Below are 26,711 nucleotides of genomic sequence, written 5' to 3'. Positions count from 1 at the left end.
TCTTTCCACTGGGATCTCACTCACAGAGATCTTTCATTTAGGTTTTTTTTTTTTTTTTTTGCCAGAGTGTCTTGGCTTTCCATGCCTAAAATACTCTCATGAGCTCTTCAGCCAGATCCAAATGCCTTAAGGCTGATTCTGAGGCCAGAGTGCTGTTTAGGACATCTGCCATTCTATGAGTCTGCTGTGGATCCTACTTCCCATGTTGGATCTTTCTCTCCCTTTTTGATTCTATCAGTTAGTATTAGCAGACACTAGTCTTGTTTATGTGATCTCTTTGACTCTTAGACCTATCATTATGATCAATTATGAAATGAAATTGATCACTTGGACTAGTGAGATGGCATTGGTACATGCCACCTTGATGGGATTGAATTGGAATCCCCTGGCACGTTTCTAACTCTACCATTTGTGGCAAGTCAGCTTGAGCATGTCCCCAATTGTACATCTCCTCCCTCTCTTATTCCCACTCTTATATTTTCCCCCAGGTTCTCATTTATGAGCTTGAGGTGGGAGCGTTTCCCCCTCTCCTACCATGACCCTCAGCTAGCAAATAGGGGCTCAGTTCCCATTTGTCTGCCGCGGCGTTGGACCCCAGTCACAACGTCAGGAAGTGCTGCTCGCTGTCCTCACTGTGTTTCTGTTAGCTTTTTAAATGAGAGGGTGATCATGGTGGTTTGGGTTTCTGATGGGAGAGGTAAGAACTGCCCTCTCACGTAGCTCAGGCGTCCTGATGCGAGCCCTGGCATTCTGTGCTGCCTCCTCTCCTCTTTCTTTTTGATTTTGAGTGAGATGCATTCCGTCTTCATCCTGAAGACCATTACAGGAGGGGGAACAACCATTGCAGCAGGGATACCATCTTAGTCTGGCATGCCCGTCCAGACCGCACCCTCTGTGGCTGGCCTGGCTTGCAGCAAGCCTTGCAAAGGGCCGCCTGACAGGGGAATAGGAACCCGAGGGGAGGAGGCCTTTTGGAGGTGACGTGGTGGAGTGCCTGAGCCAGGGCAGAGAGAGGCCTCCACAGTCAGCTGGCGCTGGCCTCCGTAGCGGACACTCCAGAGACTGCCTGTGGCGGCTGGGTGCTCACAGGCGCTGGTGATCCTTTGTTGGCTGGGAAGCATGTCTCATTTAAAAACACGGAAGGAGTTTGGAGGGTGCTGACAGCCGTGGATGGACTTTATCATCAGACGAGTGCTTCAGTTCACGAATGAGGGGCAGAAGAGTAGGCGGTGGGGAAGGTGAGAGGAATGCTGAGGTAGTGGACGAAACAGACGGCTTGGACCTTGATGTCCACGTTTGTCAATCTCATGCTGCTGAGACTGGCTGGCATGCGAGTCTATGTGAGTCTGGAGCTTCCCAAAGCTCTAATAATTTGGCTCCCACTGGTGTTCTTACTGTCTGAGCAGGTGCCATGGTCATGTGATGAAGACCCCCAAGCACAGCTACTACCAGGGGGCAGTGGAAGGCCCCACACATGGATGTCCCTTGACCTCATTTTTCCTGTTTTTCCCAGCGCTGGGGTCTTCCCAGCTACCATTCCCAAGGCTCCAAGCTTCCCTGGTGTGTGCCCAGGTAGCATTCCCAGAATACATAGAGCTGGAAATGCCAGTGTGGGTACAGACCTGCTTAAGCTTTGGCCAGTGTTAAAGAGAAGAACTCCACCCAGGGGACAGTGAGCTACTGAGACCGGCGCTGGGAGGCTGAGCCGCCCCTGTAACACACTCTCTTATCATTTGAATGGAGTTGAGTTGTTGCTGGGTACTGTGTGTGCTTGGCGTTTTTCTGACAGCCAGGAGACTGGACAGATAAATAAGTCTCTCTCTTTCAGAGGGAACTCAGGGTCCAGTGGGGAGATGATGAGAAATAAGCTTGATGATTTCAGAGGCGGAACGGTTCTATTTGAGCAGTCCAGGATGCATGACCACGGGTGTCCCTGGACAGATGTCCCACAGTAGGACTCGGTGTCAGAACTCTTTGCATTGTGTTTTCTCCCCAGTGACTTCCTTTTTGAAATCCGAGCTGTATTCCCATTGTAGAAAACTCGAGGAAAATGAATTTAACATTTTATGGCAAAAAAAAAGTCTCTTGGCAACAAGAAGCAGATCCAGGGAGAGCGCTGGTGTTATGTAGGAGCTTGATGGAGCCTGCACTCGTTCCTCTGCTGTCAGGTTTCCCGGAACCTGGGACAGTTGGCTTTTTCAGCTGCACACTGGTCTTTCCCTGGACTGTGTGGTTTGCTGGGGACTCTGTCAGCCAGACCATTCTTCTGTTGCAGGAGGATTTGTGGGGATGCTATGCCCATGTCAATAATGTTCTCAGCCCTTTCCATGTCAGGCAAGCTTGAGTCTTCTTTCACAACCCAGTGTCAGTGTCACGGGTGCTGTGTTAACTGGTACCTAACATTCTCCGTAACCAGCCGGAGCAAGGCACGGTTACTCTGATACACTGATTACTCATTCGTTCAAACAGTATTAATTGATCGACTGTTATGAAACAGGCACTGTTCCAAGGCCCTGGGATTTGATTTCACATCAAACCCCTTGAAAATTTGGTTTGTAGCCAGGACATGAGCAAGAAACACCCAAGCGTGTGAATGGCAGGTGGTGATAAATGTTCATGGATGCTGGTGACAAAAGGTACAACGTGACGGTGATGGTGGGGCAGGAGGGTTGTCCTGTTTCCACAGAGGCAGCAGGTGTTCCGAAGGCTACACTGTGAGAAGTGAGTGTGCCGAGCAGCGTGGCAGAAGCCGAGTGACCTGCAGCAGGTGAGTGACCTGCAGCAGGTGGGGAGGGGCGGTCAGATTTGCAGATAATGCAGGGCTATGGAGATTTCGTCTCCTTCTGATGGGATGGGAAGGGAAGCCACTGGGTGGGCAGAGGACCGGCACAGCAGACGTGGCCCTGTGGCCCCTGTGTTGTGTTCGCAGTGGCACAGGTCCTTAAGCTGCAGGCTGCTGGAGTGATCTAGGGAGGAGAGAACGGTGGCCCGGGCTGTGCGGTTGCCGTGAGGTACTGAGATGTTAGAGATGCTGTGGATGTGTGGGTGTAGAAAAATGAGTGAAGAATGACCCAGAATTTTTGTTTTTAACTGAAATACCTAGAAGTGATAAAATATTAAGCTTTGAAAGTAAACTTTACATGTCGTCCGGTTTCCCCTTTGGCGGCTCTGAAACCATAACCTTTGGGTCGTAAGGAAAACCAGTGACAGGTGCATCTAGGTCATGATGTCAAATCCCTGTCCTGCTGATTCCCACATTGCTGGTGGCCAGCGTGAGCATCTCAGAAGATGAGGTCATGGGTAATGGAGAAAGCCCGCAGGAGAATCTGGTTATTGGAGGAAGGGGATCAGGAGTTTGCTTTCGACAATTTCTGTTGAGATGTCTTTCAGACATTCACGTGAAGACATGGAGTGGACAGTTGGGTGAGCAAGTGGTTCCAGGGCCAGGGCAAATCTGCAGACAGGAGTTGGAGAGTCAGCCGTGGCTCACTGCACCGTGATCTTTATACTAGTCTCAGTCACAGCATTTAGTTCATTATCGTGTCGCTGTTTGCTGACATCTCTGCAGGGCCACCAGACCGCTTCCTGCTTCACGCATTGTTAAGATTTTGCTGGGGCCGGCGCCGCAGCTCACTAGGCTAATCCTCCGCCTGCAGCACCGGCACCCCAGGTTCTAGCCCCGGTCGGGGCACCAGATTCTATCCCGGTTGCTCCTCTTCCAGTCCAGCTCTCTGCTGTGGCCTGGGAGGGCAGTGCAGGATGGCCCAAGTCCTTGGGCCCGGCACCCGCATGGGAGAGCAGGAGAAGCACCTGGCTCCTGGCTTCGGATCAGCGCAGCGCACCGGCTGCAGCGGCCATTGGGGGGTGAACCAATGGTAAAAGGAAGACCTTTCTCTCTGTCTCTCTGTCTCACTGTCTAACTCTGCCTGTCCAAAAAAAAAAATATATATATATATACACATATATATATATATTTTGCTGGTGGTAGCTCAGCCATGATGTGAAGCTGCAGGTTCCCATTTTTTTTATGGGTGTGAACGACTGAGTTTTGCTTTGTCATCCGAGTAAAGCCGCTTTTCTTAACAAAAGGTTGTAAGTTAAAACCCACCAAAGAGAAAACTAGGTTGTTAAATTTATGGTTCACAGTCAAAGCTTAAGCTTTTATCACCTGTAGGTGTTTTAATCTTGTTCTCAGTTGCCATTACCCTGTGTCTCTCAGACATGCGTGTTTTTGGACAGCCTGGCTCAGCACACAGGCATGACAGTGGCAGCTTTGCCAAGAGCAGCTGAGGTGCCCTGTGGGGAAAAACCCCCCCGCAAACTCAGACCTGGATCCCGATGGCAGGCACGATGGGCACGTCTGAGGATCCTTCTCTTGGAAACTGGTTTGTTTGCTTGGCATGACCCAAAATGTGGTTCACAGTTAATTGCTGTCTGTTGATACCCCCCCCCCCCTTATAGAGGCAGAGGGGTGCTGTGACAGGTTAAATACAGATATTGCAAATAAGTATTTAGAATCCGTTATAGAACTTTAGGTTTGTTACATCTCATGAAGAAAATTGCACATTTTAGGTCTCTCTTCCTTTTGTTTTTCTAGTGATTTCTTTTATTGCATTTAATAGAAATGTTAGTCTGCAACAAATTGGAAATGTAAAAAAAAAGTTGGTCCTCTGTGGACAGTTGGAGAAGCAGAGCACTTGTTCATTCTGCCGTCGGGCACACTGCTCTGGGCTCTCCGTGGTCACTGCAGGAGAGGAGTGTAAATAGGTAGGACTCAGGTGTGGATCTGTATTACCAGCAAAAATGGATACTTCCAGAACAACTCCCATGGTGAGCTGAGTATTTGTGTCCTCCAGAATGCATTGCCCCCGGGGCGATGGGGCCTTTGGGAGGTGCTGGGATCCTGAGGACAGAGCCCTCCTGGCTGGGCCCAGGGTCAGCTCACAGAGACACCAGGGAGCTGGGTGTTTCCTTCACCACGTGAGGGTGAGGACTGGCGAGAAGGTGTGGTTTGTGCATCAGGAAAGCAGCCTTGCTCAGCTCCGACGGCCCAGCCTCTGGAACTGTGAGCGGTGGAGGGCTGCTGGTCATGAGCCTCTGAGCTCATTGTGTTGCTGCGACCCAAGTGGGCTAGGAAGTCCTGACCTAATTTCTCATAGCAGTGCTCAGTGGTAGAGGTTGAGGGGGTCGCATGAGCACAGGGTGAGAACCACCCTGCCGCAGGGAATGTAGAAGACGTGGCATTTTGTTTGTTTCCTGCGTTACGCTGCCTCGCTTGTCATGACGTTTTGGGGGGAGGATGGGCAGGGTTTGTGGCCGCTGATTAAACATCTCCTGTCGCCTCCCGGCTTCAGCTGCGTGCCTCCACAGTCTGTGTGGTGTCTCGTGATTCTTCAAAGCAGCCTCTGGTCTGCACCCCTTCCGTGTGCCCGACACTCACCCTTGTCTCTTAGCTTCAGGGATACTTTAGGCCTCCATTTATCTTGGGGCAGGAACTATCCAGAGATACACCGTGACTTAATAATCACGTTGGCCACTTCTGAACTTTGTTCCTTAACCGTTATTCCAGCCCGTGGATGTAGGCAATGGCTAAGATTCAGGAGGAAGTGAGCAGATTGGAGGAACAGACGCGAAGGGGTGGGAGGGGGTGGGGGCTATGGCACCGTGCTCCAAGTCACTGCCACTGACGCCTCATCTCACGCTGGAAAGCTGGATAGAGCCCTGGCTCCACTTTCTTCTCAGTTTTTAAAAATGTTTTTCCCCGGAAACTTTCTATTTAATGACTACAAACTTCATGCATTTCATAAGTAAACTTGAACGACATAGTGATTGTTCCCACCATACTCACCCTCCCTCCTGTTTTCTTCCCTCTCCTGTTGCCATTTTTACTTTTTACTAAGATCTATTTTCAGTTAACTTTATACACATAGGATTTTTTTAAAGATTTATTTATTTACTTGAAAGAGTTACACAGAGAGAAAAGGAGAGGCAGAGAGAGAGAGAGAGGTCTTCCATCCACTGGTTCACTCCCTAATTGGCCGCAACAGCCAGAGCTGTGCCAATCCAAAGCCAGGAGCCAGGTAGCTTCTTCCAGGTCTCCCATGTGGGTGCAGGGACCCAAGGACTTGGGCCATCTTCTACTGCTTTCCCAGGACATAGCAGAGAGCTGGATCGGAAGTGGAACAGCCAGGACACGAACTGGCATCCATATGGGATGCCAGCAGTACAGGTGGCAGCTTTACCCACTACGCCACAGCACCACCCGACATATATGATTAACTCTATATTAAGTAAAGAGTTCAACAAATAGTATGAAAAAAAAAAAAAAAAAAAGCTGTTCCTCAACAGTCGAGACAAAGGCTGTTCAAATTCATTGCATCTCAAGTGTCAGTTTCACGCTGTAGATTATGTTTTAGGTCTCCTGTTAGTTATCTCAGACCAGGGAGAGCAAAAGGTGTTTGTTCTTTCAGGACTGGCCCATTTCACTAAGTGTGATGTTGGGAGGCAGCAGAGGATGGCTGAACTACGTGAGTCCCTGCCACCATATGGGAGACCCAGGGTGGTGAATTCTAGGTTCCTGACTTTGGCCCAGCCAGTGCATCTGGGGAATGAACCAGTGGATGGAAGATTTGTCTTTCTGCCTTCCTAATAAAAATGTTAAAAAAAAAATACTCGTAAGTAAGGAGAAGCTTCGGGAACCCTATCATCACATCGCCCGCCATAAGCAAAGAGCAGGTTGAGCACAGTTGAGCACTGGGAAGAAAAACCAGCCCACAGCAGTGCACCATGACTTTTGAGAGTCTTTCCCCTTTGCTTTCATGTGTTGGGTCTGTCTAGATTACCAGCATTAGCCTCATACTTAGTTGTTTTTTTTTTTTTTTTTTTCTTTGACAGGCAGAGTGGATAGAGAGAGAGAGAGAGAAAGGTCTTCCTTTGCCGTTGGTTCACCCTCCAATGGCCGCTGCGGCCTGCGTATCTCGCTGATCCGAAGCCAGGAGCCAGGTGCTTCTCCTGGTCTCCCATGCGGGTGCAGGGCCCAAGCACTTGGGCCATCCTCCACTGCCTTCCCGGGCCATAGCAGAGAGCTGGCCTGGAAGAGGGGCAACCGGGACAGAATCCGGTGCCCCAACCGGGACTAGAACCCGGTGTGCCGGCGCCGCAAGGCAGAGGATTAGCCTGTTAAGCCACAGCGCCGGCCAATACTTAGTTATTATAGAACATAACCTCCGATGTACCTGCATAGACCAGGCAGGCACATTGGTGGGTGTGGGGTTACAGTTAAGATGTTGTTGCTTTTGAGAGACTTAAAAATCCTTTTCAGAATATCCCTTCTAGGCGATTTTCCCAGTGCCCTCAGGTATATGGTTTCTTCCGTCTTTGTGCAAATAAGTGACAGCAGGTCTCTGCCTTATGAGTACGTGACCGACTTCCTGTCTAAAGACTGGTCGTTTTCGCTACTTAGGAAGCTGTATAGATATTGATAGAAATGTCTGGATTCCTGTAGAATACTCTGAATTTTTAGTCGACAAGGACTTTGGCCACTTAAAGAACTGAAAGTTGGGGCAGGTGTTGTGGCATAGCGGGTAAAGCCGCCGCCTGCACTGCTGGCGTCCCATATGGGCACCAGTCCGAGTCTCGGCTGCTCCACTTCTGATCCAGCTCTCTGCTATGGCCTGGGAAAGCAGAAGAAGATGGCCCAAGTTCTTGGGCTCCTGTACCTGCATGGTAGACCTGGAAGAAGCCCCTGGTTCCTGGCTTCTGATTGGTGCAGCTCCAGCCATTGCAGCTAGTTGGGGAGTGAGCCAGTGGATGGAAGACCTTTCTCTCTCTCTGCCTCTTCCTCTCTCTCTGTGTAACTCTGATTTATAAGTAACTAAATAAATATATACAAAAAAAAAATTGCAAGCACCTGCTGGTTAACTTTTAGGTACCATTATCAAGTAAATAGTTTTGGTGAAAAAAAACACAAATTTTTAAAAATAGGAATGGATTACCTCCCTTGGATGTTAATTGAGAATTTCTGCATTCAATCTTCATAATTAGGGATAGTGATGAGTTTCTAATAATTTTCTTTCTCTACCTGTGTAGTATTAACTATTATATCCTAGGTTCCATACTAGAAACTTAGATTTAACCTGGATAGAAGTAAATGCTAAATCAAAAGTCTGGTTTCTGTTTCATTATTTCTTTAACCCCATGTTTATGAAAGATTGATTATTGCGCTGTTAGCATATTTTATAAACACATTGTTAGAGAGAGTACAACTCTGAAAGTAAGACTTCATTTCTGAACCAGCCAACCTTCTTGGTCTCTCCTTTTGGGGAGGTAGACTGGATTTTGAGGACACTGCCATTAGTTGCCCAGAAGCAAGAATCACCTTGAGAGCCAGTTCTTGACTGACAAGACCACAGGTTCTGTTCTGACTCAGCAAAAAAGGGTTGAGTGTTTCCCTGCGTCAGTTCTCTCCAGACTCCCCAGGCGCTCAATGGTGACAAGTGCTTGCATTCCTCCCGGGACTCCCGACCGTGTGGGAGAGGTGATGTTGAGAAGAATGCACACTCACAGTAGTGAGAAGACCTGCAGAGGAGAGGGGGTGCTTCTGAGAGGTGGTCCTTTGGATGGAGGGAGGCGGGCTTTTCCTGAAGGCACCCCTGGAGGAGAGGGTGCAGCTGTGCCTGGGCTGTAGACCCTGAGCCCGTGTGTTGAGCCACTACTCAGCATAGCTTACTGATTGCTGGGCTTCTCTTCGCTGGATCTCAGGTGGTTTCACAAAGTAAAATAGGTCAGAATAGTTCAGTATCAGGCTCTCAGGCAGGCTTGCTTCTGGGAGACTCCCAATACCCAAAGCCAAACTCAGTGGCCAAGGATAAGGTTTGTGGCCACTGAGGAGGTTTAGAGTATGCCACTGAGCAATTTTCAGGTACGTTTTGGGCTGTAAAAAAAAAATAAATCAATGAAATAATTTTATAACCTCCATCCCAAGGTGGCTGTGAAGGAGTCTGGTGTGTGTTCGGAATCAGCCGCGTTCCTTTATAACCATTGCCGTGCGGAGAACACAGAAAGGCGGTGCCCGTTTGGGAGGGCTCAGTTCACTGCCTTTCTTCTCAGGACGGCAAAGACGGAGGCAGCATCATCCCTGCAGCAGGGAGGAAGATCCGCTTTGTGAGGGACTGAGCGGAGCAAAGACGAGGGCTTGTGCAGCTTCCAAGTCACAGATGTAGACCTTGCCACTTGCTGAGTCTTTGGTCTTCAAAGGCTTCCTGGCTTCTCTGATCTGCCCGGTGGGGTGACCCCTGGGGGCAGCGCAGGTTCATTACCTGGAGCTCAGATCCTGTTGTGCTGAACAAACAGGAGCTCATGCCGACCTCCCTCCCTCCATTTCCTTCACCATCGCCTTCTGTCTTGCACGGTCCCGTCATTTAGCTTCAAACACGTGCGTTATTTTCATGTTTTCCTCTGTGGTTCTTTTAAAATCTGACTTTTAGGAAAACATATTAGCGCGCTGCATGGTATGGCTCTGCTGAGGTCAGAGCTAACGAAAGACAGCTGTGTCTTCCCACCAGTAGCTCTCATCCTTTTTCTAAGGATAAGGCCAGAAAGCGTCATGGGATGGGAGGTGCCCAGGCAGGTGGAACTTTTGGCATCCGTAGGTGGAGCATATTTAGGCTTGGCGGCGGGAAGATCTTAGCTAAGATACGTAGCAAGCTGAACCAGATCCTGCATACACAAAAGACTAAAATTTAAAATACCATCACCAGAAGTGACGTTTGTGGAAAGAGATGAAGGTGACTTGAGAGGGATCATGGAACTGATAGACACGTTTGTCTCTGATCCGCGTCAGCTGGAGGACGGCTCTCAGCTGCACCGCTCAGGACATGGATTCACCTTGATGGCACCGGGGTCTTCTGCCGTGCCGCGTGCCCCCTGCTGTGTGGGTTTCCCAGGGCAGGAAGCCCATCTCTTTATCCTGTAGCCTCCCCGTGCACACAGAGTCCTGGCCACCGTGATCAATCTCATTGGCTGCTAACTGGAAAGAGGGGGTCATATGCAGAGCCCGGGTGTTAACTTGCTCGCTTTCACTGATTTTGGATGTTGTCCGGGAGGGCGGTACCGGCCCTACACTCACGTCTGTGCTGTCATGATAGCTACACAAGGCGATTGCTTCCTGCAGCAGCTGTTGGGAGGTCTGTTGGCAGCCCAGCCGGAAGATGAGAAGGCAGACCCCTGGGCAAGGCTGGCCCCTTGTGACGGTGGTGCCACCTCTGCGGTTGGTGTCTGAGCACCCCTGTCACTGCTTCCGTGTGACTCAGACTCTCTGGACCCGCAGCTACCACGGGAGCAGTCTGCTGTTACTACACAGAGCTATTTCGAGCGTTCCAGGTTAAGAACGGGGTTTGACGTTTATTTATGACTCGAGATTCGTAAGCAGATACGCACTGTTGAGCGTTTCTATCTTCTGGCTGTTTAGAGTCGCTTTACCCATTTGTGGTGCATGTTTAATAGGAAGTTGGAATAAAAACGGCTGCATTTGAAGAGCTGCATCTGTTCTGTGCAGGAGCTGTTTGAAGGTTGGAAAGCTATTATGCACCAATAAGTAAATCTCCGTCCAGACAGGTGGCTCACTTGAATGCTTATAGCTTATTTGCAGATTCCCTCTGGGAAATCTTAGGTTTGGCTGCAGTCTCTCAACTGTTTTTATCTGCCAAGGAGAGCCAGCAGTAGGAAGTGGCAATGAGAAGTAATGCATCTTGCCAAGACAAAATTTAGAAAATGGCCACTACCTTTTAGTGCACAGATATAGCAGAAGTGTGGGCATTGCGATGTGGACGAGTTTATGTGTTGGCATCACAAGGCAAATAGTTCCTAAAAGGCTGTAGGTTATTAAAATAATTGATTCGTTTAGTATTAGGGAATAGATGTTTCCTTGCAGTTCCCTCCCTGGGTATTATTTTCTTCCTGTCCATAGCAGAGGAGCATGAGAGTGCTAGGGAGTGATTGTCTTTCATCTCCTGCTAGCTTTTTGTTTGTTTGTTTGTTATTTTTTGACAGGCAGAGTGGACAGTGAGAGAGAGAGACAGAGAGAAAGGTCTTCCTTTGCCGTTGGTTCACCCCCCAGTGGCCGCTGTGGCCGGTGCACTGCGCTGATCTGAAGCTAGGAACCAGGTGCTTCCTCCTGGTCTCCCATGCGGGAGCAGGGCCCAAGCACTTGGGCCATCCTCCACTGCACTCCCGGGCCACAACAGAGAGCTGGCCTGGAAGACGAGCAGCCAGGACAGAATCTGGTGCCCCAACCGGGACTAGAACCCTGTGTGCCGGCGCCGCAGGTGGAGGATTAGCCTAGTAAGCCGCGGCGCTGGCCAATCTCCTGCTAGTTTTTAAACACAGACTGTAACGGAAGGTACTGTGTGCCCAGGTGAAATGTGCCTTCCAAACTTGTAGGTTCCATGTCTCTGTAGGGAAGCCTTTGTCAAAGGGTCCCCCAGGCAGAGCCAAATCATTTGGTCATGTGACACAAAGGGAGCAAGATGGCTGGCGTGGTTCTGAAGCTGGTAGGAGCTTCAGGATTTCTGCATGGTAGTGTACAACAGGACTGCGTAGTCGTTAACAACACAAAGAAGTGCTGGAGCACCAGCATTTAATTCCAAATTGGAGGAGATTTTGACAACAAAAATAGACTTTGCTTTTAAGTTTTCTGTGAAAAATTGTTTACAAACTTCATAGGAATTTTAAGGAAAATTTTTTTGCTATAACTGAAATTTTGTTGTGGAGAATTAGCACACATTTTAATTTGTACATAATTCTTAACTTAATGTATGAAAAAATCTAAAAGGCCAGAATTTTCCTTCTTTTTTTGAAAGTTACCTACTAACTTTCTAACTTCAAATTTGGAGGCAACTCTTCCTCAAGAGACTAGGAATTATCAGTATCTTCGAAGGCTGCTGTTACATAAATCCCACCCACTCACAATTTAGTATCATATACACGAATTTAACATCACATACACAACGTACCCAGAGTTTCAGTCTTCGACAGCATGCTAACAGAATCATTAGGAAAGCTGGACGGCCACAACCAGACGTTACAGGGCACACATGGTTCCCACAGAGCAACAGGGAGTGGTTTTCTGTAGGAAACAGTTCTGCTAAACAGCCTGGGAGAAGTGAGTGAAAATGTGCAAGACCGGTTAGAGGCACAGCCATTTAGTATGTGCTGCACTGAAGGACATAGAACCCACCCCCACCGATGGAATGTTAAGCCGACACCCACAATGGTCGAAGCCTCCCATAATTCAGTAAGCACTGTGTCCTGGTTGTATGGAAAATAAACAACCAGCAAATGATTTCACCTCTTAAGAAAATCACTTACACTTAAAAAATGGGATGAGGTGGGCTTCCCTCCTTCTTAAAAATGCTTCTCGAGCCACTAGAAAGCTTGCATTTACCTGCTAGTTGACTAAAACATTCCTATGGATTGTGTAATGGAGACAAGAACCCTGATAAACCAGCGCCGTGGCATAACAGGCTAATCCTCTGCCTTGTGGTGCCAGCACACCGGGTTCTAGTCCCGGTTGGGGCGCCAGATTCTGTCCTAGTTGCTCCTCTTCCAGGCCAGCTCTCTGCTGTGGCCCGGGAAGGCAGTGGAGGATGGCCCAAGTCCTTGGGCCCTGCACCCGCATGGGAGACCAGGAGAAGCACCTGGCTCCTGGCTTCGGATCAGCGCGATGCGCCGGCCGCAGCGGCCATTGGAGGGTGAACCAATGGCAAAAGGAAGACCTTTCTCTCTGTCTCTCTCTCTCACTGTCCACTCTGCCTGTCAAAAAAAAAAAAAAAGAAAAAAAGAAAAAAGAACCCTGATAAGACATGGTGTCTGGTGTTAATCAGACTTGGCTGTGTTCTGTTCTGCCTCATCAGAGGCTGGGATCTGCTCCTTTTTAGCTTCTCCGTTTTCTGCAGGCAAGGCTCTGGCGTCTTGGGGAGCCACCTTGGCCTGTTTTCCCCTTGCTCCTCTCTTCCCCTTAGCTTGCATTTATTTATCTATCTACTTTTCTGAAGACTTACCTTTCTCGTTGGCCTTCTGGGGCTTCCCTTCTACGTTATGGGGTTCTGGCTTTGCTAACAACTACACCAGCCTTCGCTTGGGCTCCCCCTTTGCCATCCCTTCGGCATAGCTGACCTTTCTCTTGGGCATCATGGCTGCGGGGAGGGTGCATGCTGGGTGCCTGCAGACTGTGACTCCCTGGGAGCCTTCCTGAACCTGGGCTGCCTGGCCGCCCGAGCTGCTGGGACCCACCTTAAGGAAAATTTAAGACATAACATGTAGGGGGACCAGGGCACTGATCTCTCAGAATCCGTGGTTTTCAGGTGGTGACGGTCACCATGGCTCCATGTCGTTTGTCTAGAGCTGTGCAGATTGTTACATAATATACTTTAGTAATGTGGACGTAGCTTATGAAATAATTTTGTAGTAATTACATTTAGATTGTCAGTGAAGAAATGCCTCAAAAATGCTAGAAGACAATATAGGGCAAAGAAACCTGTGGGGGCACCGTGCAGCTTTTTATGAATGCAGTGAAGCCTGCCCATGTCAGAGCTCAGGGAAGCTGCGTGTGCTGGGGAGTGCAGCCCCATGCAGGCGGTGTAGACGGGCATCTCAGGCCATGCCACCACCCTGCTCACCCAGCACGGCTTCTAAGAAGGTGGGTTGAGGCACACACAGCCTCGTGTGTCCTCAGTACTGCTCATATCACTGTAGGCGACTTCGGGTGAGCCCTGGTCCTGGGATTGCAGGAGAGGAGGGGCCTTGGGATAGCATCCCCAGCTTAGGTCTAGGTGTACTGATTGGCAGTTCTGCCATCTCAGGAGACGTCGTAGCACTCGTCCCGTGAGCATGCTGTGCGGGGGCTCTGCGCTGTGGGTGAGATGTGGACAGGGCTCTTGCAGCGCAGTGGGTGCTCAGTCAGTGTTAGCAATAATGGCGGCGATGGCTGCGGCAAGCTGGGTGGAGGGCAGAGCCCCCTAGGAACATATACACAGCCAGCTCCGGAGCACGCGGCTCTCGCTCTGTCTGATCCTGGAAAAGATCACACAGAAAGGGCTGGGAGTATGCCTGGAGTCAAAGCAGCTATAGTTTTTGAAGTAGGAAAATTCTCCCAGGAAATACGCAAGGCGTGGCCTGCTGGGGAGAGGAGTCAGAATCTAATCCCCCAGGTACATAGAGATGAGTCTGCCAAGAGTGGCCAACAAGAGAAGAAGTACGGGCACCACTTGACCTCCACACACGAGGGTAGACATAGCTGGCAGGTGGGAGGGGGAGGTGGCCCCTGGGGCCGGAGCAGGCAGTGCTGCAGGGAAAGAGAACTGGGGGTGGAGGGTGCTGCTTGGCAGGTGCATGGTGAGGTGCTAGGTGTATGCTTGCATGTAGCTGTGGGGTGAGAAGCAGGATGAGTGTATGTATGTGTTTGCGTGGAGCTCAGCACCAAAACTGCATGGCCGTGTTAACTCAGGAGCCCTGGCATTGGAGGAGACCTGTGGGGAATACACCCATGGGGAGAAGGCAGGCCACCTGGGCATGGGGCCACCCACGTCTGCAAGTCAGAAGGAGGAGCCAGATCCTGCAACAGGCAATGAGGACACAGACGTAAAACCCTGAGAAAGTGGCTGCTGGAAGCCAAGGAGATGTGAGGGGTGGGATGGGGCGGGGTGGGGAGCTACATTCCTCGTGGTCGCTTCTGCCCTGGTGGCAGAGCCGTTGGCTCTGTGATGTGCAGGTAGCTAGAGACTTGACAAGAACGGTTTTGTAGATTGGCTGAGGTGAAAGCCTGCTTGGAGGGAGCAGGGGCCGCAGAACGGCAGGTGAGAGGCGCAGGCTTTCTGGGTCGGTTGTTTGGAAGCCGGGATGGGACCTAGGTACCAACTGCAGAGTGATGTGGGCGTGAAAAGGCTCATTTCCCATTTAGCCTGAGCACGGGTGGTATTGCGTCCAGATTTCCACGTGGATGGAGAAGACCCAGCAGGTGGGAGAGACTGACATCGGATTGCGTGACTGATGTCTCTTAGGGGAGCAGCGGTCCACCCAGGCTCCAGGGGATGGCGTTGCCCTCGGACGCTGGGAGCTTGGGCTGTGGCTGCTGGGCTGGCAGAGTGTGGGGGTCAGGATGCACCGAGGTTGCAGAACTGCAGGAAGATCAGTTAGCGCTCTTCTAATTGCTTCTGTTTTCTCGGAATGAGCAGGGAGGTCGTCAGCAAGTGTGGTGTGATGGATGGCTCGCGGTAAGGAGCCACCATCTGCGCGCGTGAAGGGGCAGCAAGCCCTCTTCGGGCACAGGTGGTTCCCGACAGCCAGACCTTGCTCTGTGGGTGTGGCCCCTACGCTGCTCTGGCATCCCAGATGCTCCAGGGCTCCTGCGTGTGACAGATGAGCAGTGAGCTGGGAACGGAAGGTCCCCAGGGAAGACCAGTGCCTTCAGCTGTTCACTGCCGGTGCTGGCAGTGGTTTGTTTTGTCCCACGATACTCCGAGAAGTAAGGTGCCTATATGGGGGCGTGCTTAGTATTCTCACTTCCCGGGAGACATGTAGACCATTTCAAACCCCCAATGTGATTAGCTTGCCTAGCATAGTGAGGGAGAAGTTAATGAGGAAGCATACCACGAAGCCGTTCCTTGCCGTAAAGAAACTGTAGCACAGAGCTTTGACCCACCCCGGCTTGCTGCCACGTCCCAGGCCTTTTGACACAGGTGTCAGATTATTAACATTACCCCTCAGAAGAAATAGGTGCTTATTAGGTAACAAGAAGAAAGCATTTAAAGCAATGTTTATATAAAACAAGTCTGCTTTGTGTATATAGTGGACCAAACTGTCTTTGGGGTCAGGTCACGAATCCTTGAGCTTTTACAGGAGGGCACACGGAAGGAACAAACAGACTTTTAACTTTGATTTTGGATTCGTTAAGTACGTTTGTAGCTGTATTCGGTTGTCTGATCTATTCCCTGAATGACTTTAGGAAGCTTAACACCGGAGAAACATAAAGAACTGGGGTCAGTGTTGTGGCACAGTGGATCAGGCTGCCCCTGCAATGCCAGCAGTCCCGTTTGAGTGCCAGTGCACTCCCTCCCTGCTTGTGCACTGGGGAAGGCAGCAGAGGATGGCCCAGGTGCGGGAGCCCACTTGGGAGACCCGGATGGAGTTCCAGGCTCCTGGCTTTGGCCTGGCCCAGCTCCGGCCCTCATAGCCATTTTGGGGCTGGGGCAGCAGATGGAAGATGTCTCTTCCTGTCTCTGTCTCTTCCTCTCTCTCTCCCTCTGTAAACTTCACCTTTCAAATAAATGAATAAATATTTAGAATATGTGTATAAATAATGGTGAACTGTAAAATAGGAACCAAAATAGCAACTAATTATGAAAAATTGAGAATTACAAGAGGAAGCCACTGGCAGTGGGAGAACCAGCTTGTACATTTATGTTGCTGAAGCCTGGTGGTACACACAGTGTACAGAGCCGTCATGTATTTGAATTAGAGCTTCCCTGGCCTGGCGGTACACACAGAGTACAGAGCCGTCATTCATTTGACCCCGAGCTTCCTCCACCTGGTGGTACACACAGAGTGCAGAGCCGTCATGCATTTAAATTGGAGCTTCCCCGGCCTGGTGGTACACACAGAATACAAGCTGTTGTGCATTTGATCCGGACCTTCCCCGGCCTGGCGGTACACAGAGTGCAGGGCCGTCGTACATTTGATCCCGAGCTTCCCCGTCAGCCATACCAGGAAGGATAATGGAATCAATTACAGGATTCTTATTATTCATGTGGGAAAAACTGTCCCTCGAGGGAAAACATCATTGTACTGCCATCTGTGTGGTTTCTTACATGAGACCTCATGTAGGGCACTCTCAGTGGGAGTCTTGCAAACCCTGCAGCAAACTTACGATGTGACCTTCAGAGTTATTTCCTTAAGAACAGGAACAGGGGCCGGCGCTGTGGCACAGTGGGTTAACGCCCTGGCGTGAAGCGCTAGCATCTCATATGGGTGTCGGTTCTAGTCCCAGCTGCTCATCTTCTGATCCAGCTCCCTGCTATGGCATGGGAAAGCAGTAGAGGATGGCCCAAGTCCTTGGGTCTCTGCACCCACGTGGAAGACCCGGAAGAAGCTCCTGGCTTCGGATTGGTGCAGCTCTGGCCATTGTGGCCAACTGGGGAGTGAAGCATCAGATGGAAGACCTCTCCCCCCTACCCCCAACGCCATGCCTCTCTTCTCTCTGTGTAACTAAATTTTTTTTTTTTTAAAGAAGGAAGTGTGAATCCTCCAACTTTCTTCTTAAAAAAAAAAAAAAAAAAGAACAGGGACAGTGGGACTTGAGTGATCGAGGAGGAGATCAGGTTTGAGACAAAAAGCGTGTGTTGCGTGTCATGTGTGGGTGTGGGTTTTTACTGATTAAAAAAATGGTGTTTCGGAAGTCAGATTCTGAAAAGGCAAAGAATGACCAAAGAACTCGAGATGCGGCGCGGGAGGAAGGTCTGTGTTAAGGGTCGCTGCAGGACGCAGTCAAGCAGAGCCTGCTGAAGTGAGGCAGGAGCTGGAGAGAAAACCTCTGTGGTGTCGCAGGCGGCCAGCGGGCGAGAGCGTGACGGGAGAGTGGGCCGGTGCAGGGGACTGTGGGAAGCCTAGGAGGATGACCACGTCCTCACACTCTTAGCTTGAGAGTTTAATCAGTGACTTTCTCAGAGAGTCGTTGCAGTGGGAAAGCCCAGCGAGAACCAGGGAGGGTTGTGGGGGCCTCTTCTCTCAGACAGGGTTGGTGGAACTCGAGCAGAAGCATTTGTGCGAGGGGAAGGAAGGCAGCGGTGATGGGCAGGCCCTGGGGAGGGAGGAGATGGGGGTCGGGAGGGGAGGTGCGCTCCGCATAACTTCAGGGGCAAGACCCTGTCCTGTCCCCGAGCTGGAAGCCAGTGACAGCAAAGCCAGAGGCACTGATGGCAGCTTTGGGAGTGGCCCACGATTCAGAGGTGCTTGGCCAGCTGTGTCCAGGGAAGTGATCTGTGACTAGAACAGATGGTTTGGAGGTCCTGTAGATGTAGCCTTGTGGTTTTCAGCGTGCCAGTTCTGGGACCAGCATTGTGGCACAGCAGATTAGGCTGCCACCTGCAACGCTGGCATCCCCTTTGAGCACTGGTTTGAGTCCAAGCTGTTCCACTTCCGCTCCAGCTCCCTGCTAACGCACGTGGCGCACGTGGCAAGGCAGCTGAAGATTGCCAAAGTACTTGGGCCCCTGCCACCAACGTGGGAGAGCAGGATGGAATTCCTGGCTGTTGGGTTTGGCCTGGCTCAGTTCCAGACATTGCAGCCATTTGGAGAATAAGCCAGTGCAAGGAACATCTCTCCCCCCACACACCCCCACCTTGTCAAATAAATCAATCTTGAAAACAACTCATCAGTTCTTTGTTTTGTCAGAAATAATTGAGCTTACCCCAGCCCTTTCCATTCGTTTAGCTCCCACAGGTATGTTCCTGGCCGACTCCTCCCCATCTCCATTGACTGAATGGACGTACCACCCTGAAGTGGAAGGGCTGGAGACCAAAGCCACACAGAGTATCTGTGAAGAGTATCTTTTAGGAAATGCTAGAAAAGGGTACTCACTGATCTTTGTAGCATTTATAGTAACCTGATGAATAGTGGGTGGGCATCAGTTGTAGTAAGCACATACTCCACTCACATAGCACGCTTGTTTATACTCCCACGAAGCAGCTACAATGACTGTGTCTTTACTGCGAATGTTACCACACTAGTTTCATTCAGTGGAGTCAGGGGGTCTTGGTGTTTTAAGTCACATCACACAAGATCTGCTAGAACATCCTCTGTGAGGACTCAGCTGGACCTGGCTTCACTTCTGCCTGAATCAGGAGTAGGAAGCCTGCAGCCCACAGGCCGTGTGTGTAGGACCCACGGAATTGTGTGGTCTGGCCCTGGCAGGGAGCCCACCACAAGTGTGACTCGAGATTCAGTAAGGCTGATGGCAGGCTCATTTTTAAGTGATGATTTTATATGGCCTGTGGAGGATGTTATAAACATGCATGTGGCTCTTGGCAGAAAACAAGGTTGCCCACCCCTGGGAATAAGCATGAGCTATATTGAAACACAGTATAAACGAGTCACAAGCAAGCTGAACAAGGTGGGGAGCTTCCCACATCTCCAGTAATGCATAGAGTGCTTTACTGTCGAACAACAAGTGTATTCTGTGATTACGTTTTGCAGTAGAGTGGGAGCATTGCCTTTTTTAAAAGCCAAAGTAAGGTTTAGCACTGAGAAGAAAGCACTGGTCAAAGCACTCCCACGTAGAAACTCTCAGCGCAGTGAGTACTTAGACAGACACGTGCTGACGTCCTTCAGATCACCACCAACCGTGTGGCGACTGCAGACCTGCCTCAAAATACAACAGCCGGATGGAGATGCTCTGTACTGACGTCTCCCCCAGAGAGCCGTGTTTATCTCAGCGAACCTCGCGGAATTACGGTTTGTGTCATGGAGGAGTGTAAGAAGAGTCTGCCTAATGGAAAACAATCACAAACAGAAATCTAAAAGCTGCAGAAATAAGGTTCGACGCCCACAGACGCTTACAGGCCAAGGCGTCTGGAGGCTGTCGTTGCGATCCTCCTCGCTGGTTCTTGCTCGGGATGGGGCATCCCACAGAGGCAGCAGGAGGAGCTGTGCTGTGCTGGGCTGGCAGAGCGGATTTCCCTGCCGTAATCAGGGTGATCTGTGAACGCTCGGTGGGTGCCCCTCTAGCCGCGTTGGGGGTCCCTGCTGCAGGGGTTCCCGTCTGCCGGGTGTGCAAACCCAACACCGGTATTACCGTTCCTGATTCTTACCGAACACCTCTTCAAGTAGGGCGCCTGGAACTCAGCTTCCCGGGGTCCTGCTGCTCATTGTTCTCTGTTGAAGTTCTGCTGCGGTTCCTCAGAACATTGAGGGCTCTGGGCTCATGGCTGTGAAGTAGAGCCGTGGGAGAAGACACAGAATTGTTGTCACGATTTGGAATAGGTGTCCATGTGTCTTCAGTGACACCTCATGTCCCTCATCACAGTGGACGTGGGGAGCAGGCTGGAAGGAGGGAGTCAGGAATGAAGGTGTGCAGGTGATTCTAGATTCCATGGTGGTGCTGGCTGTCGCTGCACAGCATGTCTCTCTGGGGTTCTCCATCTCTGCCTGTGTGTGTGTGTGTGCACGCGTGCAGACCTGCCTGCACATGTACCCACGCCTCACTGCAGCCCCTCCTTCCCATAGGTGTGGTGTTGTGTTGGTGGCTTTCTCACACCCAGGGAATATACCACCTGCCTAAAAATGATATTAATTGCTCATAGTCTTTGGAAATTCTCATTTTCTTTTTATTAAAAACAAAAACAAAAACAAACCGGTGCAGTGTAGTTATATGCTACAGATTTTTCTTCAGATCGCATATCGTTGTGATCCTGAAGGAAATGATTCTCACACGCCAACAACTCTGAAGACTGTTCTCCCATGAGACGTCACTCAAGTCTCTGATTTTTAATGTAAGATTTGTTTTAGTTGAAAGGCAGAGTGACAGAGAAGGAGGAAAGGGCGGGAGAGAGAAAGATCAGTTGATCTTCCCTCTGCTGTAGCATTCCCCAGATGTCCACAACAGCCAGGCCCTGGGGAGGCCGTGGCCAGCAGCCGGGAATCCAGCGTGGTGTCCTGTGTGGGTGGCAGGGTCCCCAACACTAGGCCATCATTCACTGCCTTCCCAGGCACACCAGCAGGGAGCCACATCAGAAGAATAGCGGCTTCTAACTGGCACTCAGATAGGAGCTGCCATCCACGCCAGTGCTGGCTTTATCAGCTGTGCCGCAGCTGCTGGCTGAAGCTCACGGCGCTTTCTGAAGTGGTCTTTAAGGCGTGTCAGTCTGAACCTTGTCAGCAGAGCGGAGCGCCTCACCAGTGTGTGGCACTGGATGATAGAAATCGGTGAAACTTTGGTAACATATTTTTGTTTCCTGGCGAGTGAACTATAAAATCACTTTATTCTAGGCTAGATTTTATAAGTAGGTTGTAAACCTTTTCACTTTTATCAGAGTCGCCCACTCTGTTCAGGTTACCTCACTGTGAACTTTTCAGCTTTGCTAAATGTAGCAAGATGAGTCTTTGCACAGAAAAGCCTAGAACTTCTTTACATAAAAACCCAATAGCATTTTAAATTAAAGCTGTTGTACCAGCTTCTTACTGTGCATAAACTTGCCTTTTCAGCACTGATTGACTGAGGGTATTGGTTGCATGGGGGCGTGATTAGTTAGCCAAATGATGTAAGCCATGACACATCCTTGGGAGAAGACGGCCGTAGGGTGGTGGTTCTGGTGTTCTGCTCCGAACGCATCCTGGTAACGACGCTGTGTTTCTGGCAGTTCACGGAAGCCTTCCTCTTACCGAAGTTGTGGTTAACAAGGGAGATAGAAGCTTCATGTTTTGGCTTTTTTTTTCTGAACATTTTATTGGTGAATTTTTTTTTTTGCTTTTGAAAATTTACAGATTAAAAGATGACATGACTGATCGAGTTAAGCTATTTTGCCCCCTATAGGAATCTCGGTTTTGATTCATGCTTGCTGTGTAGCTCAGTCTGTGCCCAAAGTCTGCAGAGGGGCCCCATATCTTTTGCCTGTGGAGAACAGAGGCAGCAGCCGCTTGTGGTTTGGTGGGAAGAGCTTAGTTGCCAGTCAGCCCTGAGAAAAGAGATTGATTTAATTGCACGCCATGATAAGGATACTTTGGGATTACCACATGAGCAAATTAGATTCCAAAGCCCAGCATACACCTGTAGACCCCCCAGGACAGCAGGCAGCAGTGCACTCACAGAGGGTGAGCCAGCAGGTTGCTGGCGCTCCCTTGCCCCTCTGTCTGCTGTGCTCACGGCTTGATTGTGTCCGAGCAGAGCCGACCCAGCGGAAGACACTGTGGTCACCGTCCCGTTGCCTGCACAGCAGCCTGAGTGTCCGTCCTGAACGTGCATGGCCCTCACCGAGCTTCCTGTAGCAGCTGTGCCTCGCGCCTCTGTACGTGAGAGGTGAGAGAGCTGCACGGTCCACCCCTGAACCAGTGCTTTTCCAGAAACCCGGTGCTTAGCTTCCCACCCCCTTTTTTAGCAGAACTTAGCACTGCACTTTTTATAGATCATCTTTCTTCCTCTTCATTGAATGACTAACGTGGGTATTTTTTAGTTTGCTGGAGAGTAGGAAGAGAGCGAGGGCAAGATGTGGACTACTCTGGCAGTACATTTGTATCATCACGTATTTGGTTCGCTTTTATAACTAGTTCCAGGTATTTTTGGAATAGTTAAGATTTTCTGAGAATTATGGGAGAGAAAAAAGTCTTCTCTGTGGGATGTTACCCTTAGGGCACCACACAGGTGCAATAGTCCTGCCTCCAGAATCTGCTGGGAACGTTACACCCCACCATAGAAACATAGGCTGTTTAACTTGGCTGATTGTTGACTTTTTGGCATGTGTATTTGTAGTAACCATCACATTGAAGTCAAATAAAACATGCACCGTAGCTCTCAGTAGAGCCTTAATTCTAAGTAGTGAATTGGTTGAATGCTTGAATCTAGAAGCAGACATGCTGCTATAGTATTGTTCAAATATCCTTGTGAAAACAATTCTTCTAACCAAGCAAATGATGAATGTTTAGAAACATACTTAGAGGGCTGACACTGTGGTGTAGCAGGTAAAGCCACTGCCTGCTGTGCTGGCATCCCATATGGGCACCAGGTTCATGCCTTAGCTGCCCACTTCGATCCAGCTCCCTGCTAATGGCCTGGGAGAATCAGCAGAAGATGGCCCAAGTGTCTGGGCCCCTGCCACCTGCATTAGAGACGATGATGAAGCTCCTGGCTCTTGGTTTCAGCCTGGACCAATGCTGTCCATTGTGGTCATCTAGGGAGTGAACCAGCAGATGAAAGCCCCGTCTTTCCGTATAACTCTTTCAAAAAATTAAATACATCTTTTTTTTTTCTTTTCTTTTTTTTTTTTTTGACAGGCAGAGTGGATAGTTAGAGACAGAGAGAAAGGTCTTCCTTTTTGCCGTTGGTTCACCCTCCAATGGCTGCTGTGGCCGGCGCATCTCGCTGATCCGAAGCCAGGAGCCAGGTGCTTCTCCTGGTCTCCCATGCAGGTGCAAGGCCCAAGCACTTGGACCATCCTCCACTGCACTCCTGGGCCATAGCAGAGAGCTGGCCTGGAAGAGGGGCAACTGGGATAGAATCCGGCGCCCCAACTGGGACTAGAACCCGGTGTGCCGGTGCCACAAGGCGGAAGATTAGCCTGTTAAGCCACGGCGCCGGCCATTAAATACATCTTAAGAAAAAAAAGCTTTGGTCATTACCTAAAAATGTTCTGATCTGGAAGACATATGGGAGGTGTTGAATTCTTGAGAGTCTGTGTGTGACCTAGGATGGAGGCAGGTAAGAGGGGGAAACGCTGAAGTTAGTAGTGGTTGTATGAAAGTTTGACAGGTTACGTCATTGAACTTGATAGAGCTCTCATTTATTGTGAGAACCTGTGGTACAGGTCTTACTAATTTATCACTTCTGTGCACCCCCCCCCCTTTCCCACAAATGGGACTTTTTGTCACTTTAAAGTCTAAATTTTCCATGGATTCTTAGATTGGTGGCTTATTGGAATTCTGCACCTCTGTCCTCGCTGGTGTTTTTTTCCACAACTTCTAGCTTCACTGTGTGGTCTCCCCAAGTTTTCCCAGTTCAAGCGTGGAATTCTTCAGCGTTCCTGCTTTTCGGATAGTCATCAGGCAGAGGATAAACACATGGGTGCACCTTTCCCGGGCTATCAGCCACCCGCCACTTCTGAGGGGTCATTTGCACCTCTCAGGCCTCTATTTCCATCTTCTTCCGGATATATAGCAAATATAGCAAGTCTTGTGTGTGTGACTGCCGTATGTTTGGAAAGACGGCCACAGGACAGATGGAGCAGACAGCCGGCTGTGGTCTTGATATCACCGAGCTCCAGCAATGGGCTGCCACCTTTTGACCGTGGAGCACAGTTTGTGCTGGGTAGGGTCCGTGACCTGGAAGCTAGACCAGCAGCTTGTGCCCTGAACATCCTCAGAATTTGTCTGAATTCCCTAAATGCACCTTCGTCATTCTGCAGATCAGTAAGACCCACCTCAGACGTGACCTTATAGGCCATCAGATGCTGTTGTGGTTCCTCGACTCCTCTTGTTCCCAGTATTTCCTTACAGTGAAGGTAGCAAGTGCTTTCACATCTTACCAATCTTTCTTAGAAAATGGACCAATTCACTTCTCGGCCTCTTGGCTAAGATCATGTGTAGAAAGTGGACCAAGCACTTTGTTCTTGGCTCCCTTTTTGCTGCCTGTCTGAGGTGCTTCCACCCAGTGGTTTACTAGTAATGTGTTAACTCTAGAAGGAAAATATTACCAGCACAGAATTCAGTCTTTATATTAATGCAGCTCTTCGAACTACTTTGTGGAATCTTCAAAGTGTGGGCTGCTTATTTGTTTATGGAGTAGAGAAACACAACTTAGAGTTTTTTACTTTAAAATTTTCATATCCATCGATGAAGAAATTGTACTAGAGAGCTGGTGCACGCAGTGGCAGCCTCAGCATTGGCATTGTGGTGGGGTCTTCCTCGTGTTCATTTCCACCTTTACTCATCAGAACACCTGGGTCTGTGAGGTAGACGCTGTCACACGTGAAGCCCGGGGAGCTCAGGGAGCAAGGGCTCTGCCCAGCGCCCCTCAGCTGCTAAGTAGCTGAGATGTGTTCAATCCCGGATGCAGAGGGGCTATACTGTTCCATCAGCCACTGGTACTAAAAAATTGGATCAATGCTGAGACTGGCAGCTGGTCATGGACATCCTCCAGGACCATTCGATTGAGTGTCTACCCTTTAATTAAGAATTGCTGTGTCTGCAGAAGACAATAAGGTGCACTGCACAGTTTTAATGAAAACCGATGTACTGCCAGAGAAGGGTGCTTGCTCAGGAACGAGTCCCTGGGCAGCCATTCTCCCTAGTGCTTCTCCCTCCACAGGGCCACACCCCAGGGCTCTTAGGGCCTCTGCAGTTTGCTCATCACTCATGTGAGAATCGCCAGGCTGGAAGATGCATTTCAGAACTGCTTCCTTGGGGTGCACGCCTGTAACAGAGGGAATAATTGAGAGTTCTGAAAGAATTTTTGATGGTAACAGGAAGTTTTTTAACAAACAATATTTCTGCAGTGTTAAGCCCTGTCATCATCTCCTTGATAAGTAGAAAAAGTCTTCATTGCTATTAGCAGCCTGGAATAATGATGACTAGATTAACTTGGGCACTGCACGCAGACCCAAATGGACCACGATGAGCTTGCAAGCACATGTCTGTGACAACTGGCGCGTCGCAGGGTCTTGGCAAATTGATGGCCTTGGAGCATTTCAGACGTATTGGCATCAACACCAGGCTGTGAAGGAATGATTGGACCGCATGGGGCTGGATCTGTCAATAGCAGCGGTCCTTCCTTGCAAACAGAACGTGTGCCGAGCAGCGGTGTGGAATCACAAGCATCCTCTGCTGCACGCTGACGAGCTGAACAGCTCAGGGGTGCAGAGCTGAGTGGAGGCTGTGATTCGTCACCACATCACTGAGCGGCTCCGTGTGTGCTCAGGCCGCAGCAGCCATGAGTGCTCCGTAGCCATGACTGCTCGGGTGGGGCTTCCTCGCCTTCCCTTCCTCCTTTTCTTTCCTGAGTTCAGTAGGGAAATCTTTATTCAATGTTTTCTCTGTGTGATCCTTGACTAAGTAAAATGGAAAGTAATATGATACAATTGGGAAAAATCTGAGCTGTGCACCTGATAGAAGCCAGCACAGAGGTCATAATTCGGTGTGGAAGAGGTCAGGTACCTGATGCGCAAAACCAGTTATCCGGGAGTGTGAGTTTGGTGGGGATCCATTCATCTAAAGTGGGAAGTCAGGCAGGAAATTGGCCTGGTGGGTCAGATGTCAGTTCACACACCTGCATCTCCTATCAGAGTGTCTGGCTTGGAGTCCTAGCTACACGCCTGATGAGAGTTTTCGGCTAAGTACCCTGGGAGGGAGCAGGGATGAGCTCCTGTAATTGGTTTTCTGCCACCCACATGGGAGACTGTTATTGCCTTCCTGATCCCACCTTGAACCTGGCCCAGCCCTGACTATTGTGGGGAGTGAACTGACAGATAGGAACTCTGTCTCTCTCTTCCTGTCAACTGAATAAAAATGTGTTAAAATGAAAGGGTAGACTTCCAGACAGAAGGAATGTTATAAGATACAGTGTGGCGCAGCAGGTTAAGCTGCTGGCAGCACTGCCAACATCCCACATGAACACTGGTTCACGTCCTGGCTGCCCCACTTCTGATCCAGCTCCCTGCTAATGTGCACCCTTGGAAAGCAGCCAAGACAGCCGAAGTTCTTGGGTCCCTGCCACCCACATGGGAGACCTAGATGGTTAGACATCTGGCTTCATCTTGGCCCAGCCCTGGCTGTTGCAGTCATTTGGGGAGTGAATAACCAGATGGAAGGTATTCCCTCTCTCTCTCTCTCTCTCTCTCTTTCTCACTGTGGCTGTGGCTGACTTTCCCTCTCTCTAACTCTGCTTTCAAATAAATATATCTTTAAAAAATTTAAAATATGAGGCCCCTTTGGATAAAACAGATTGCTCAGAGATTGTG

At 49.9% G+C, this 26,711-nt stretch overlaps 1 protein-coding gene and 1 pseudogene across 1 annotated transcript in view; one reads left to right on the top strand and one right to left on the bottom strand.

The window, feature by feature from the left end:
- SLC2A13 (solute carrier family 2 member 13) overlaps positions 1–26,711 on the top strand; it is a 333,838-nt gene that overhangs the window by 152,873 nt on the left and 154,254 nt on the right. The window lies entirely within an intron of this gene.
- On the bottom strand, positions 12,874–13,188 carry LOC133762526 (non-histone chromosomal protein HMG-14-like; annotated as a pseudogene).

Source organism: Lepus europaeus, chromosome 6, assembly GCF_033115175.1.
Source record: "Lepus europaeus isolate LE1 chromosome 6, mLepTim1.pri, whole genome shotgun sequence".
NCBI lineage: Eukaryota > Metazoa > Chordata > Mammalia > Lagomorpha > Leporidae > Lepus > Lepus europaeus.
This window is presented reverse-complemented; position numbering and strand designations above follow the sequence as displayed.